Consider the following 18,453-nt stretch of genomic DNA (forward strand, 5'->3'; position numbering starts at 1 on the left):
TGAACGTACCTCCTCAACTGAGACACATGAAAAACTTCATGCAAATTCGCAAGTGACGGCGGTAAAGCGATACGATAGGCTACTTCTCCTATCCTCTCCAAAATCTGATAAGGACCAATAAATCGCGGTGTCAACTTCTTCGACTTCAAGGCTCGACCAACACCAGTTATCGGAGTAACACGAAGAAACACGTGATCTCCCTCTTGAAACTCAAGTGATTTCCTCCTCTTATCATGATAACTCTTCTGACGACTCTGAGCAATTCTCATCTTCTCCTGAATCATCTTAATCCTTTCTGTAGTTTGTTGAACAATCTCCGGTCCAATCACAGCACCCTCACCGGACTCATACCAACATAACGGTGTCCGACATCTCCTACCATACAAAGCTTCAAACGGCGCCATACCAATGCTCGAATGAAAACTATTGTTGTAGGTAAACTCAATCAAAGGTAAATAACAATCCCAAGTACCTCCCTTCTCCAAAACACAAGCTCTCAAAAGATCCTCCAATGACTGAATCGTCCTCTCAGTCTGACCATCAGTCTGCGGATGATATGCAGAACTCAATCTCAGCTTAGTTCCCAAAGCCTTCTGCAAACCTTCCCAGAACTTCGATGTAAATCTAGGATCTCTGTCCGAAACAATACTCGACGGAATACCATGCAGACTTACAATCTTCTCAATATACAACTCAGCCAATTTCTCTAACGGATAATCCATTCTGATCGGAATAAAATGAGCCGATTTCGTCAATCTATCAACAATCACCCAAATGGCTTCAAAATTCTTACTTGTCCTCGGTAACCCAGAAACAAAATCCATACTGATACTATCCCATTTCCACTCTGGAATTGCCAACGGTTGCATTAGCCCAGACGGCTTCTGATGCTCAATCTTTGACTTCTGACAAGTCAAACAAGAATAAACGAAACTCGCGATATCTCTTTTCATTCCCGGCCACCAAAATAACTTCTTTAAATCATGATACATCTTCGTAGCTCCAGGATGAATACTCAACCCACTACGATGTCCTTCTTCAAGAATACTCTTCTTAAGTTCAGTAACATCCGGAACACACACCCGACTACCAAATTTCAAAATACCATTCTCATCAATTCTGAATTCGCCACCTTGACCTTGATTCACTAGAGTCAACTTATCAACCAAAAGCATATCAGATTTCTGACCCTCTCTGATCTCCTCCAGAATACCACTTGTTAACTTCAACATTCCCAATTTAACACTGTTGTGAGTACTCTCACACACCAAGCTCAAGTCTCTAAACTGCTCAATTAAATCCAATTCCTTAACCATTAGCATAGACATATGTAATGATTTCCGACTCAATGCATCAGCCACTACGTTTGCTTTACCCGGATGGTAATTCAAACCAAAGTCATAATCCTTCAGAAACTCCAACCATCTCCTCTGTCTCATATTCAGCTCTTTCTGATCAAACAAATACTTTAAACTTTTATGGTCACTGAAAACCTCAAATCTTGACCCGTACAAATAATGCCTCCACAACTTCAGAACAAACACTACAGCCGCCAACTCTAAATCGTGCGTCGGATAGTTCCTCTCATGAACCCTCAGCTGTCTTGAAGCATAAGCTATAACCTGCTTATTCTGCATCAACACGCCACCCAAACCCAACAATGAAGCATCACAGTAAACTTCAAATGGTTCCGATGAACTCGGTAATATCAGAATAGGAGCACTAGTTAACCTTCTCTTTAACTCTTGGAACCCTTCTTCACATTTTGAGTCCCAAACAAATGCTTGCCCCTTTCTAGTCAACATCGTCAACGGTAACGCCAACTTAGAAAACCCTTCAATGAACTTCCTATAATAACCAGCCAAACCAAGGAAACTTCGAATCTCAGCAACAGACTTCGGAGCTTCCCACTTAGATACCGCTTCTATCTTAGAAGGATCCACAGCAACACCACTTCTTGAAATCACATGACCAAGAAAACTTACCTCTTCTAACCAAAATTCACACTTAGACAGTTTAGCAAATAACTTCTTTTCTCGTAGAACTCCCAAAACCACTCCCAAATGCTCAGCATGCTCTTCTTCAGATTTCGAATACACCAAAATATCATCAATAAACACCACAACAAACTTGTCTAGGTACGGATGGAAAATCCTATTCATATACTCCATAAATACTCCAGGTGCATTAGTAACACAAAAAGGCATTACAGAATACTCATAATGTCCATACCTTGTCCGGAAAGCAGTCTTCTGAATATCCTCAGTCTTCACACGTATCTGATGATACCCAGATCTCAAATCTATCTTGCTGAACACACTCGCACCAACCAATTGATCCATCAAATCATCAATCCTCGGCAAAGGATACCGATTCTTGATCGTCACTTTATTCAGTTGTCTGTAGTCCACACACAACCTCATAGTACCTTCTTTCTTCTTAACCAATAGCACTGGTGCACCCCACGGTGACACACTCGGACGAATAAATTTCTTATCCAACAGATCTTCCAACTGACTCTTCAATTCAGTTAACTCAACAGCAGACATACGGTACGGAGCCATCGATATCGGCCTAGTACCAGGTACCAAGTCAATAGAGAACTCCACTTCACGCTCTGGCGGTAATTCATTCACTTCTTCCGGAAACACATCAGGAAAATCACACACCACAGCTAGGTCGCAAATCATCAGTTTATCTTTAGCCTCCAAAGTCGCTAACAGCATAAACAACTCTGCCCCATCAGCTACTTCCTCATCCACTTGTCTCGCTGATAGAAACAAACTCTTTCCTTCCTCACTCTCAGGAAATATCACAGTCTTATCAAAAAAATTGATAGAAACTCGGTTAAACACCAACCAGTTCATACCCAGAATAACATCAATCTGCACTAGTGGAAGACACACTAGGTCCATCCCAAAGTCTCTACCAAAAATACTCAAAGGACAATTTAAACAAACCGAAGTGGTAGTCACTGAACCCTTCGCAGGAGTATCAATTACCATACTACCAAACATCTCAGATATCCCTAACTTAAGTTTCACAGCACAATCCAAAGATATAAAGGAATGAGTCGCACCTGTGTCAATAATAGCTACAAGAGGAAAGCCATTAATATAACACGTACCTCGGATCAAACGATCATCAGCAGAAGTCTCAGAACCCGATAAAGCAAAGACCTTGCCTCCAGACTGATTCCCTTTCTTCGGCTTCTGACACTGACTTCCAATATGCCCTTCTTCACCACAATTAAAACAAATCACTTCCTTGTGCTTGCAATCAGCTATTGCATGGCCAATCTTACCACAGCGAAAACACCTCTTTACTTCAGCAGTGCATACATTACTCTTATGACCAGCTTGACCACACTTGAAGCAAACTATACCAGTAGGAGCACCTCCCCCACTAGCTCTCTGAGCCGGAGCAGCTCTTTGCTTCCCCTTTCCAGCTGGAACATCATACGGCTTGCCACGGTTTTTATGTTGCTTGCCTCTGCGATCACTGACAATCTTGTAATGAGCATTATTGTCCTCTTCAAATATCCTGCAGCTATCAACCAATTCAGTGAAAATGCGTATCTTCTGATACCCAACAGCCTTCTTAATTTCAGAGCGCAATCCATTTTCAAACTTGATGCACTTTGAAAATTCAGCACCAGCACCAGTGTAATGAGGATAAAATTTGGACAACTCCACAAATTTCGCAGCGTAATCAGTGACAGACATGTTTCCTTGCTTCAGCTCAAGGAATTCAATTTCCTTCTTACCACGGACATCTTCTGGATAATACTTTCTCAGGAATTCCCTACGGAATACATCCCAAGTAACGTCTTCACCCGCCACGGTCAACCTCTCGTGAGTCTCTAGCCACCAGTCATCAGCTTCGACTGCTAGCATGTGAGTACCATACCGAACCTTCTGAGCTGGAGTGCAATCCATAACACGGAAGATTCTCTCAATCTCTTTCAACCATCCCAAAGCTGCATCTGGATCATGCTTCCCTTTAAACACCGGCGGATTCTCTCTCTGAAAAGTCGCCAAGCTACGTGATCCAGCATCTCCACCAGCATTTGGCAAGTTCTGCACAGCTTGTGCCATTGCTTGCATTGCGGCAGCCATTGCAGCGTCATTCCTTCCAGCCATTTCAACTTATCAATGCAACACAACTTAAAGTTAGATTGGTAACAATACACAATTGTTAGACAAAACGACACGACAACTGGCCGGACGGACCGACCTGCTCTGATACCACTAATGTAACACCCTTCTAAATACCCCAAATATTTAATTAAAACAACAACAATTAAATCATACATATCAGAGTAAATATTGTCACTCAAGGGTGTCACATAACAACTTCTTCACATAATTCAACATAAAAGCAGTCATACTCAATTTTATTCGACATAAAAACTTCTTTAACAATACGCAGCGGATAAAATATTTCAACATCTGTAATTCATCAAAATTAACATTTATTCGACAATTCAAACATCCCGTCCCGATGTTACATCTATCAGAGCATGACCCTCTAACCACACTAGACTTCAAGCACTAGCTCCTACTCAACTCACTGCTCGTTACCTGAAAAATATTGTAAGGGTGAGTTTCTCAATCGATATAACAAATATTATAAATCATCAGGTTATGTTAAGTAATTCTACACGTTAATCACCCAAATCATATCATGCATGCGGTAACGGCACATTCAACTCAATTATCATACGCAAATACAACGCAAATACAACTCAATAACAACATAAAATGCAACTCAATGAGACTCGACTCTTTATGCATGTGGTACCATTTGGAGTAAAACTCCCAACTTAAAATCATTGCCAGTTTAGTGGGCATCAAGGCATAAGCCTTCAACTTTCAACTTAAAATTTTGCCAATCCAGGCCAACGTGGTGTGAGCAAAAGCCCCATAATTTTTGCCAATCCAGGCCAACGTGGTGTGAGCAAAAGCCCCGACTTAATGCATATGAATGTCTATGGCATGTACGACTTGAACTCAACAACATAAGAATAACAGCAACATAACAGCTTTTCTTTCAACAAAACAACTTATAATCAACTTTGGCTCATCAGCCTACAACTCAGTAATTTTCAACAAAGCAACTTAAAATCAACTTTGGCTCATCAGCCTACAACTTAATATTTTCAACAAAACAACTTATAATCAACTTTTCAACATATTTGTATCGGCATTTCACAACACAAACTCAACAATTTTATTCATCACAATTAACTGCAATAGGCCAACTACCAATTGCATTTACAACATAAAAATCAACTATTTTTCCACACTGCAACAGTGTTAACCGGTTAACGCTATAGGTTAACCGGTTAACGCAGGACAAAAATACCATTTCTGGCAAAACGCAACAGTGTTAACCGGTTAACGCTATAGGTTAACCGGTTAACGCAGGCAAAACTCAACGTTTTCTCAATTTATAACAGTGTTAACCGGTTAACACCCTGGGTTAACCGGTTAACGCAGGCGAAACAGCAGTTCCTGCGCTAACAAAAGGCAGAATGCAGAGTTTCCGCATTTTCCGCCGTTGGAGGACTTCCGGACCTCCGATTCCAAATCCGTAAAAAGCGATACGTTCAGAATCTCACAACTCACACAGCTACCGATCTAATTTCAGCTGAAATTCAACTTATTCATCATAATATTTCAGCATCCATAATCTCAATTCGGTCAAATTAACAGCTTATCACTACCCATTACATGTTAATCGATAATACCCGTTAAACGACGATAAACCCCCCTTACCTGATATAATCCGGCAAATCTCTAAGCCTTAGCGTCTCCGTTCCTCAACCGTGCTTTTCGGCTCTTTGCCCTTCTTCCTCTTCTCTGCAGCTTCTCTGTTTCTCACGTGAAACCTTTTCCAAAAATGAAACCCTTTCCTTATTCCAACTTATATATTTTTCCAATAATTATTATTAATAATAATAATAATCCAATAATTCAATTTTATTTAATTAAATTAATAAATATATTATCAACTTAATTAAATAATTCTTTTTCTTTATTTGGGGTGTTACAGAAGGACAAACCTCTTTGAGAGGCAAACGGTGTACCACAATGTCTGTGTCAAGCCCTGGCATGTCCTGATAAGACCAAGCGAAGATGTCAACATACTCTTGCAGCAATTCACTCAGCCCCTTCTTCATATTATCTTCCAAAGCAACCCCTATCTTGATTTCTCTCTTGACGTCCTCGGTGCCGAGATTAATCACTTCAATAGACTCTTGATGCGGTTGAATGATCCTTTCCTCCTGTTTCAACAACCTGGCAAGTTCTTCAGGGAGTTCACAGTCTTCATCACCCTCTTCTTCAGCTTGAAAGATTGGATTTTCAAAGTCGAAGCGAGCCATAGCAGAATTGTTATCAATAGGATCCGGTGACGTGCATCTGCATGAGTGATGGTATGTGCTTATGAGTGTGAACAAGAAGTGAAAACTAAACAAAACATTGCCAAATGTATTTTTTGTTTTTTTTTTGAAATCTGCAAAAATGGAAAGACAGTGAACAAAATATTTGAATGCAAAAAGACGTCCTTTATTTATGATAAAAAATGCAGGTATCCACATATATGAGCCCTACAATGAGTCATTATGCTCTGGGCGGAACGTAAGACTTGGATATGCATGAATAAACAAAGAAAATTACTCTTCAAGAAAAGTGGCTTGGATAATCTCTTCAGAAGACAAATTGCGGAGAACTTCACCCAGGACCCTTGGACGCACCCAGTTGTCGATGTCGCAATCACTATCCTCATCTTCCTCGTTGATTGCAGAGACCTGGCCGTACTGAATGATGCCATCACTGGAGAAAGTAATCGGCCCCTGACGAGTCTGAGGCGTTGAAGTTATAGAAGTCAATGTCGGCTGATACCCAATCCCAAACTTGTCTTCCTTTATAGGTAAATCCACCAGACGTCCCCAACCGGGAGCAACACCTGAACTTACCAAGGCATGTGCCTGCTTGAAGGACAAAATAGAGGCACCTTCTTCAACCTCTTCCCCTGGAGATGCATCCTTGACTTGAACTGCCTCAAAGGCCTGACACAGGGTCTCATGAATCTCACCTTCTACCTCTACATACTTGAATGTAGACAGGTGACTGACTAGAATATCCTCCTCACCACAGATAGTGATAATTCTTCCATTGACCGGGAACTTGATCTTCTGATGCAAGGTCGAGGAGACTGCCCCAGCATTATGGATCCAAGGGCGACCCAGCAAGCAGCTATACGAAGGACTGATATCCATCACATAGAAGACGGTGTTGAAGGTTTGCGATCCAATCTGAATGGACAATTTTACCTCTCCGAACAGCGACCTCTTAGAACCATCGAAAGCTCTTACCACAAGATCGGAAGGCTTCAAGATCAAACCTTCTTCATCTAACCTTGACAGGGATCTCTTGGGTAGCACATTGAGAGAGGAACCTGTATCCACCAGAGCATGGGATAACACAGTATCTTTACACTCCATCAAGATGTGCAAAGCCTTGTTATGATCGCGTCCAGCTGGCGTCAAGTCAGAATCAGTAAAACCCAACCCGTTGCGTGTATGAACATTTGCAACGATCCCTTCTAGTTGGTTCACTAAGATCTCATGAGCCACATATGCAGCATTAAGGACCTTCAGGAGTTCCTCCCTGTGTGCCTCCGAACACAGCAGGAGTGAGAGAATATATATCTTGGATGGCGTCTGAATCAACTGATCGACTACCTTGTAATCGATTTTCTTTATAATTCTCAAAAGTTCGTCCACATCCTTCGCAAAAGCAGGCTCAAAATCAACCTGTGGTGTAGAGGTACCCTCATTCACAACTTGCTTGCCTTTGGCCTTCGCCGCGGTGTCAGCACCATCAGGTTGGGTAACCGGTGGTGAGAACAGTCTACCACTTCTGCTGAATCGCCCGATTCCACCAACATTGTCCACTGCAGGATCTTTTATCTCAATTCCAGGTTCAGACTTCTGATCCTGCACCTCTTATACTTTCAGTGGCTGCTCCACTCCAGGATCATGCGTGTACACACTCCCCCCATAATACCAAGGAATGGGCCTTTGGCTGGTGAAAGGTAAAGGACCAGGGGTCGTGATGGTCATAGTGGATTGATGCGGTCGCACTGGTGGTACCAGTTGCGCTACTGGCGCACTGATCTGAGCGGTCGGGTAGAAAGCTGTGATAGTGGCAACGTCACAGTCATACTCAGAAATCTTATTTATTGAAACACAAACATCCGAAACATCGGAATCAAGTTCAACAAGTACATCAGAATCAGTCACAATGTTTGGAATATCAGCAACAGTATCAGAAAGATTAATTTCATCATTGGGAATTACAAAATCAACAGGATCAACATTTGTAAATTCTTCCACATCGATAGCATCTTCAGGAAAGAGAGGATCAACATCTGCATTTTAAACAACCCCTTCAACAACCCCTTCAAAAGACCTTTGGGCAGATAAGTCTTCAGCTTGGAGGATACCATCGTCAAGCAAGGCCTGGATACCCTGTTGCAACTTCAAACAACCCCCACTCTGTGCGACACAACCCAAACAACCGCTCCCACAACCGGGGAAAACATCTGCCTTTAGCAAGTATTCTTTGATTTCTAACAGCGGAGTCTTCAGCTTCAACACCTCCTTGACTAGTTTGGCTTCTCCTTCAACCATGTTAACATTTATCTACCATGCTGCGACATAGAATTATTGACAACTTTAGGAGCCGGCGCAAATTTAATGGCCTTTGAATCAATAAGGTCCTGAACTACGTGCTTAAAAGCTTTGCAGTTCTCAATAGTGTGGCCAGGTGCCCCAGAGTGGAAATTACACCTAGCATTGGCGTCATAACCCACTTGAAGCCTGCCAACGGGAGGAGCCAAAGTGCGTAACTGCACAAGTTGCAAATGTTGAAGGTTGGGAAGCAACTGGACATACGACATCGGAAGAGTGTCGAAACGCCTATCCATCATCCTCTATCTCTGTTGATAAGCAGGTATGTTACCCTGTTGTTGTTGGTATTTATTTTGTTGACGTTGAGGTTGTTGTTGTTGTACTGATGTTGCAGCCGGAATGGTCACTGCTGCAACATAAGGTTGTTGATGGTAATTCTGAAAGTTATTCCTCCAGTTACCCCTGTTCTGATAAAAAGATATGGCATTTACATCCCCTTCTCTCCTCTTCTGTCCTCCTAAGAACGACTTCTTTGACCCCGAAGATGATCCAACCCCATTTTGGATCTTACATGTCTTCAAGTAGTTCTCCACCCTCTCACCGGTAGAGACCACATCAGCAAAATTCGAGGCGTTGCAACCCACCAGACGCTCCAAATAAGATCCAGGCAGTGTGTTCATAAACATGTTGGCCATCTCTTTTTCCAACTTCGGAGGCTGAACACGGGAAGCCAACTCTCTCCAGCGTTGAGCATACTCTTTGAAGCACTCGTTGCTCTTGAGAGACAGATTTTGGAGCTGAGTCCTGTCAGGTGCCATATCAGTATTGTACTGATATTGCTTCACAAAGGCCTTAGCCAAGCCTCTCCAACAGCGAATATGGGCTCTGTCCAACCTCATATACCACTCCAAGGATGCCCCAGCTAGGCTGTCCTGGAAGAAGTACATGAGCAGCTTCTCATCATTAGAATACGCAATCATCTTGCGGAAGTAAGCTTGTACATGAGTCTTCGGGCAAGAGTTGCCATTGTACTTATCAAACATGGGGACTTTGAACTTTGGCGGAACTCTCACGCCTGGGACCAACCCTAAGTCAGCAACATCCACACCAAGAGCATTCTGCCCTTCCACAGCTTTCAACCTCTTTTCCAGTCTCCGAAACATAGGATCCATACCATGGCCCATGCCAAAGTCCTCCTGAAGCAGGGGGAATTGATCCTCCTGATCATCATGGATGGGTTGTTGGCCAAGGTTTCCATGTGGGATTGGGATAGGCCCCGGTCCATTGGGTCCATTAACCTCTCCAGCGGGAGGATCAACCACAACCTCCAATTGAGTAGTAGGGGGATTCCCTTGTACCAACAATCTAATCTCCTGCTGTCCCTGAGCCACTCCTTGGACCACTTCCATGAACTGATTCATGTGAATCCTCATCTCAGCGAGCTCTGCTTGTAAACCTTCCATTGCTCTCTGTTGATTCCTTCGGGTACCGTATCGGTGAATGCCTGAGTCAGCTATCCTAATAATGGAATACCAAAAAAGATGAAAAGACTACGGCGGTACCTGTTATGCAAGACATGCTAATGAATATGCAAATGCAATGACATGTTTATCAATTTCAAAGGGTATTCTACCCCTTGATTCCAGTCTCACATTAGATAAACAGTGTAAGAAAACCCCGACTAGAATCAAGAAGAAGATATAAACCCATAGGAATAGATAAACATGATGCATGCAACGCTTATGATTTAATTTTTATATCAGAGGAACTTTAAAGTCTTATTTGCAAATTTTGGAAATATTAAATGTTTATCACATACGGAAATATCACGTCAATTAATATTTGGAAATGTTTTTACACCAAAGAAGTACAGTCTTGGTAACCAAATACAATACAAGAGAGAAGGAAAATGAACATCCTATGGATCCCTAGAAGCAATCGTACAAAGCCCTCGAGACCGGAAGATAAGCTGCACGAAGCCTCTTCACCTCCCTCTCATAGGCTGCCTCCATATCTGCCTTCTCTTTGGCGAGTCGATCATACTTCCTCTTCCAAAATTTGGAAGACTGAGGAAGTAGAGAAGTCAATTGTCATCAGGATCATCAATAACCTGGTGCTCAAGGAACTCTATCAAAGCATCCTTCTCTCTGATCTGCTGAAGCAACTCCTCTCGTTCACGGATCCAAGCACACGAACGGTCTTCGTCTCTCAACTCCTCTACTCCTTGGCTAGGGAGGGTTGAAGGCCCAGCCACAACCAAAGGTGTGGGTCTTGGATACTCATACGGCATGAGGTACTCGGAAGCTCTCCTCCTAACCCAAGAGGTATAGGGTTCCAAAGCGATACAGTTCTTCGGACCTAGCTCCTTCCTTCCTTTCTTATGGATCTTGCGCCAAGCACGGACCATCCTGCCCTTCAAGCCTTGGGGATCTTTACCCTCCTGAAAGAACACACCCTCTAACAGAATGTTATTGGGTTTATCCTTTAGGGGGAACCCAAGCTGACGACGTGCCAAAATAGGGTTGTAGTTAGTTCCACCGCATGTACCAAGAAGAGGTACATTGGAGAATTCACCACAAGAGTCGATAATCTGCACACCATCATATACACGGTTGTACCAAAAGATATCATCATTAGTGAGAGACATAAGTCTCGTGGACCACCGTAGACATCCTTTGTTCTCCTTGAAGGCGAGCGTCTGAGGCAAGTGTGAAATAAACCACTTGTACAACAGAGGCAAACAACACACAATGGTACCACCCAACAGAGTAGGAACGAGATTAAGAGTAGAGAAAATCCTAATGGCGTTCACATCCACAAACTTGTCGATGTTGGGGAATAACACTAGCCCATAGATGATAAGTACAAATATGGCCTCAAAGGCGTCCTCACTCATGGCCTTCCCAAACATAGTAGCTTGATCAATGAGGAAATCGATCGGAAGACCTTGAATTCCACCTTTGGTAGTCATATGAGCACCAATAATAGATTCATCTATACGCAATAGATCAGCAATATCTTGAGAATAAGGAACTCTCTCCAAGCCACTGAACGACAACTGGTCTAGGATAGGTATGCCCACAAGATAGGCATACTCCTCAAGTGTGGGCAAAAGCTGGAAATCTGGAAAAGTGAAGCAATGGTACAAGGGATCATAGAACTGCACCAACACACTCATTAGACCTTCATCCACTTGAGTAGCCAGAATAGACAGAAGCTTCCCATGTCGAGCCTTGAATTCCAAGGGATCTAATACATAGGATGTCAAACTCCTTAACTCTTTCAAGTCGGGTTGTCTGAAATTGTACTTCTTCGTATTCCTTCTTTGCTTATCCATGTCTAATAATTTGCAAATAGACCTCTTAAGTTCCTTGAAAGTTTTCTCATTGTTGATGATATGGATGTGTATGAATGCATGAATGCATGGATGCAACAATCACACTCAAGGATCAAGCAAATCACACCACACAAAGGTAATGGGATGGATCAAGTTATCCTTAATATCAATCATCGATTTTGGTGGATTATGGTTTGCACCTTATCAACACCCAAGTTCCATTGATATTAAGGATACACAAGAACAGATCAACCACGAATCAAGGGTTTGTTGCGAGTCGCGAGCATGGAGTCTTTGTTAAGGACCACCCAAAGGGAGTGTACTATGGTTAAACCTGACAATCATGTTCTACAAGAGGTTCCCGTAGTCATCATCCCATCTTTCGGATATCATGGGATAAACAACTACTCGTATTCCAAAAATATTCTCAAGAGAGACTCTAATGAGTGTAGTATCGCGTAACAGTCGTATCAAATCTTACACTTGAACGATCTTCGCACTACGTCCTAAAAATAGGCCAAGATGGGCGTGGTAAACTAAGGTCCTTCGCTTCTAAGGCATATATTGGAAAGAGTAATGCCTAACCACGACTACTCGTGTGACATTATTGATCCCAACATAACCTCCACCAAGAGAATGGGCTTGCAAGTCAACTTTCTAAGGAATAACTCCACACAAGTCAACAAGCCTATGCCATTCTCCTATCCTAAGTGCACTCGAGTTCGGGTATAGAACTCATCTCACGAAGATCACCAAGCATACAAGGAATTAATATTCAAACAATTCAATTATTACATACAATACAGTAATCCCAAATTGCACAAAAATATGTCACAAAGCAATATACCATACAATACAACAAATATGAAAAGTAGGCAAAACCCACTAGGCAAATGATATTCCCCAGCAGAGTCGCCACTTTTCTGTAGCGGGGTATTCATTACCATTAGAGATATTGACTAAATCCAAGGTAAACCATACAAGTCGAGTCGCCACCGCACTTCTATTTATCCAAAGGAATGGTTAGAAGGCAAACAAAAACCTAAAAGTTTTATCGAATCAAAAACTAGTAAAAATGTCAGAGATCTGGGTAAGGGGGTTGGTTATGCAATGGGAAGGTTTTAAGCACCCAAAACATCACAGGTACTCCTAGGGAGCCCTTTTCATAAGTGTTGTTCTAGTCTAAAGGGTGTAGGTATATCTAAAGTACTATATACTAAAAGGAAGGTTAAAAGAAAATGACTTGCAAGGATGTCGCATCCACTGCCTACGTATCTCATCTGAGTATGAGAATCAGAGTCTTCGGAGCTCGGCTACCTATGGGTTAAAGAGAAGTGTGCTCGGTAAGACGTCGCGTCTTATGCCTACGTATCTCATCTGGAATGAGAATTAGAGCAAAACATAGTTCGGCTAACTAGGGGTTAAGGATTGCCATCTGAACATGGACTTACAAAAGAGGACACCAGCTATGTCAAAGGAGGGTGGGCAATGTGTTCAACGTCCTAGCAGTAGGTGTCGCAGCTCATTGAATCGAGTCTTAGGCGATTACCTCTTTGCAATAGAACGGACTGACATGCGACAAGATCGGAGACGCATGGAAGGTCTAAAAGTGGGGAAGCTATGCTCTAGAGTTGTCATGCAATATGGACCTATGTGTTAGGATTTACAAAGGGGAACATCTACCTAATGTTAGCATGCAAAGAATAGGGGAATTCTACCTATGTTATCATACAAAGGGTTCTACCTAATGGGTGCTACCTAAACGGAACAAGAGTCGACGGATGGAGCGCAGAGAGGAGTTACAGATAAGGGTAGATGGCGATGCCAGAGGCAATCGACTTACAGGTAGATAGCGATGCCTGAGGCAATCGACTTACAAGAGGATGGATGAATGCGTGATGGTTCTGTTAAGTTTTGAAAATGATTACTCATCGTTGGATCGAGCTTTTTATCTTATTTTGAAATGGTTATCGGATGTTCGTTTTAATTCTTGTATTAACAGGTGTCTAAAGAAATAAAGAAATAAATATTATACACTTTATGGGAGAGGGGTACATTTGTTATGAATGGGGATTGTTTATGGCAAACAAACAATAAGAATATATGCCTCATACATCATACAAGTAGGCAACAGTTATCAATCAGATCGGATAAATAAACAATATATAATCAAACCAAAGAATAAAATAATGGAGCATTTAAACAATGCATGGGAGTATGAACATGTTAAATAATCAAGCAATAGAAAGCATGAATAAGAGAAACAAGTATAAAAGATAACAGATGAATCAAACAGATGAAAATATGCACACGAAGGGTCCACTGAATAATTTAATCAGGAAATGAGGTAAGGACCAAATAAAATCGACGTAAAAGTCCTCTAATACATGGGATATGAGATGAACGAGGGAGGATCAAAATATCTCTTCAATTGCCATAAGCAATCCCTAAGTCAAACATCGATCATAAAGAAGTCAACTGAAAATTCAAGTCAACTTAAAAAATAACAAATAAATAGCAAATTAATTAAGAAAATTATGAAAAATTAAACTAAATAAGGTGGGGTCAGGCCATCATCATCCCCCAAAAAGATTTTAAAAATAATGAAAATTGGCACGTGAATTAATTAAAACAAAACATAGGTCAAACCAAAAGTCAATTAATAAGACTAGGTTACAAATAAATCAAGAATAAATAGTAAATTAATTAAGAAAATTATGAAAAATTAAAATAAATAACGTAGGGTCAGGACATCATCATCCCCCAAAAAGATTTTAAAAATAAAGAAAACTGGTACGTGAATTAATTAAAATAAAACAGAAGTCAAATTAAAAGTCAACCAACCAAATTAGGTCAAAAATAAATCCAAAATAAATTGAAAATGTGAAATAAAATTCCAAGAAAAGTTCAGGTTGACTATGAGACAGTGGTAAACCTTCATCCCAAAAATAAAATGCTAACAATAATTTTAAGTCATAAAAATAAAATCAATAAAAAAAAAGTGTGTTAAAATGGACCATTTAGAATAAATAATTAAAATAAAATATTAATATTAAGAAAATACGAAAATAAAAATTATATAACATTAAATAAAACATTAAGAAAAGTGAAAAAAAAATTTGGGTAATATTATGGACGAAGAAAATATTTTAAATAAGAAAAAAGATATGAAAATGGAAGGATTAATGGTGATGAACATGGTAAGCAAGCGTAGATATATCAAAACATGGCCATGGAAGAGATGATTACCTAATGGAAAATAGAAGTAGAATGGAAGAGAAATGGAATCTGATATGTGATGAAGTTTTGCCTCCTTGCCACGAAATTCCAATGCTCCTTTAGGGTTAGGGTTTCAGTTTCTTAAATAGGGTGGATTAGGTGTTCTCATGGGCTTTTTAATAAGTGATTTATCCATAAGAATAAAAGTGTGAAGTGAGGTGTAAAATGTTGTTATTTTGGGCCAAACTTAAGTGAATCCATGTCCAATTCATGGCCAAAAGAGGTAAAAAACGTGACTGGTTTGTGCAGCATGCTTAGAAAATCTGATTGGGTCAGCCATGCCCAAAATCTGCCTAGAAAATCAAATCATGGTGCCCACTTTAAATGAATGTATCTCTCAAACCATGGATCCAAATGAAATTATTCCAAAAGTATGTGAAAGAGGACATGCCAAGGTATAATTGTTGTGAAGAAAGTATTTTCAAATAATGCCTTGAAGTGCAAGAAAACTGGCCAAGAAGTCTTGACAAATTTTGAAGATTTTGGACTTAGAAGTTTTTCTAAGTGTCCTAAAAATATGTCTCACTTTGACTAAGCATAACTTTCTCAATTCTAATCCAAATGGAGCAAACTTTATATATCTAGAAAGCTTGGAACAAGAGAAACAACTTTCATGCTGGAGAAATGTACAAATGAAGCTTTTATATTGATGCAAAATGGGCTTAAAGTGAGTGCAACGATCATGAAAACTTGCCCTAAATGGAAAGTCAACCATTTCCAAATTAACTTTTCCAATTCCTGATTAAATGATGAATCCATGATCCAACCTTGATAAAATTTCACATGTAGGATCCCCTAGGCATGGATTTTGAGATTCCACTCTCAAAATGTCAGGAGTTGACTTCTCTGGCCCCACAGTTGACTTTTCCCAAACTGTCTGATTCCCGATTCCATTGATCAATTGAAGCACTTCTCGCTCAAATAAAGAGCTTATTTTTTGTATGTAGACCCTTGTGGACATATGGAGGGCCATGGAAAATAGTTTCACCCAACGAATCAGAAATAAACTGATTTTATACCAAACCCTAGTTTTAGGGCAAAATGATCAAGAACTGATTGCACTGATTGCCAATGGATCTTTCTGAGATAACTTTGAATCTGCCTAGGCCAAGATGCCTCTCTAATCATGACATGGATGAGCTCCTCTACTTCCAACCAAACATTTCCTATTGTAGGTAGCCATGAAACCTTAATTTCTGATTAAATCCAGATGAACACTCTGATAGCTTTGAATCCTTCACTGATGAACTGAGGACCATAATAAGATACTTGGACCCCCCTGAGACCCTTGAGACTTGTATACTTATAAAATGAAGTCCAATTCTCAATCTTGCTTTGTGTGGGCTCCTTCTGTTAAGGAGTGATCGATCAAAACCTGATCTCCATGTCACTAATGCAGTATGCAATGAGTATGACCTAATATGATGCTAATGAAGTGTAAAACATAATCCCATGCTTCCAGGAAAAATGAAGGGTAAATTTTGGGGTATTACACCAAGCTCCATTGATATTGACAAGACTTAATTGGATCAACCAAGAATCGAGGGTTTGTTGTAAGTCACGACATGGAGTCTAGGTAAGAACCATCCCAAAGGAGTGAACTAAGGATAAAAACCTGTAGATCATGTTCTAAAAAGTTCCCAGTGTCTTAATTCCATCTATCGGATATTACAGGTTAAGATGACTGACTCATTGATCGATCACCATTTGCACTTAGTTTTCATCATCCATCCAACATGAATCTTCAAGAATCGGTAACACTTTGTCGTTTCTTTTAGTTGATTTCTTAAGTTTATCGCATTTTATAAATTTCTCCTTGTTTTATGTTGTATTAGTAGTTCATCTCTTTTTGTCGCATTTTATGCATTTCCGTGGTAGTGCTGTTTGGTTTCCAAGTCTAACAATAAGCCCGAAATATGTGTACCGGAAGAATGGAAGTCAAGGGCAACGTGCAAAGCAAGAAAAGGCAAAAACAGGGGGCTGAAACGGGTGCCCGTGTCAGCTGACACGGCCCGTGTCAGCATGTGCAGAATAGAGATTGTAGAATCAAGAAACCAGGAGGCTGACACGGGTGCCCGTGTCAGCTGACACAGCCCGTGTCAGCAAGAGCTGAAGAATTTAAGTTGACAGAGAGCTAACACGGCACTCGTGTCACCTGACATGGCCCATTTTGGCCAATTCGCCCCGTTTGCTGATTTTTATTGTTTTATTCCCTGTGTACGTCCAGAGGGCAGTCTGGGTACTTCACAAGGTTTTAGTTGATTGGAAACTATTTAGTCTGCATTTTGGTGAAGAGAGAGGACACTTTTTGATCGTACAAGAAAAAGACAGAAAGGAGAAGAGAGCTTTCAAGGTGTTTAGAGAAGAAGAGATCTTCAAGATCGGAAGAGATTGAAGATAAACCTTCATCAACAACAAATTGTAATGTCTCTATTTTGTAATTTACTTTCTTTGAATATTATGAGAAGCTAAACCCCCCAATGCTAGGGGGTGTCCCTGAATTGCTACTGTATGAACACTTTTTCTATGTTTTTATGATCATCGACGTTTTCTTAATTCAAATTATTATACAACGTTCTTAATGCTTTATTTTATCGGACAGATGGAATTTTGATCTCTGGTTAAGGTTTAGGTCGGACAAACCACCTTATCGCTTGTTGTATAATAATACTTCGGTTTAATCACTTAGGAATAAGGATCAAACCGTAGTAGCCGTTAATTCTTGATAAATTGCATATTTCGTAACGTCAATTTGAATAACTAAGGAATTAGGATTGAAATTGACTGTTAATGGTTTTCGGCTAAGGAATTAGAGAAAACAATTCTTGAGAATCGGTTTTGAATAATTACAACGTAGATGTTATATAATATGGAAGAAGTGCAGTACAAAACAATTCACACATCTTGCCTTAACATGCTTTCTCATATTGTTTAACAGCTTTTTATACGCTTTATATAATTTATTCTCGTTCTTATCATTTTGAAAACAATCATCAAACCCCCTATGATCTTTTGTTCAATAGAATTCTTGTAAAGATTTGTACTTATTACACAGTCCTCGAGATCGATACTCGGGATAAGTCTCATTTTATTACTACATTGGTGCAAATAGTACACTTGCTATTTTACCGATCAA

This window comes from Lathyrus oleraceus, chromosome 1 (genome assembly GCF_024323335.1).
Source record: "Lathyrus oleraceus cultivar Zhongwan6 chromosome 1, CAAS_Psat_ZW6_1.0, whole genome shotgun sequence".
Taxonomy (NCBI): Eukaryota; Viridiplantae; Streptophyta; class Magnoliopsida; order Fabales; family Fabaceae; genus Lathyrus; species Lathyrus oleraceus.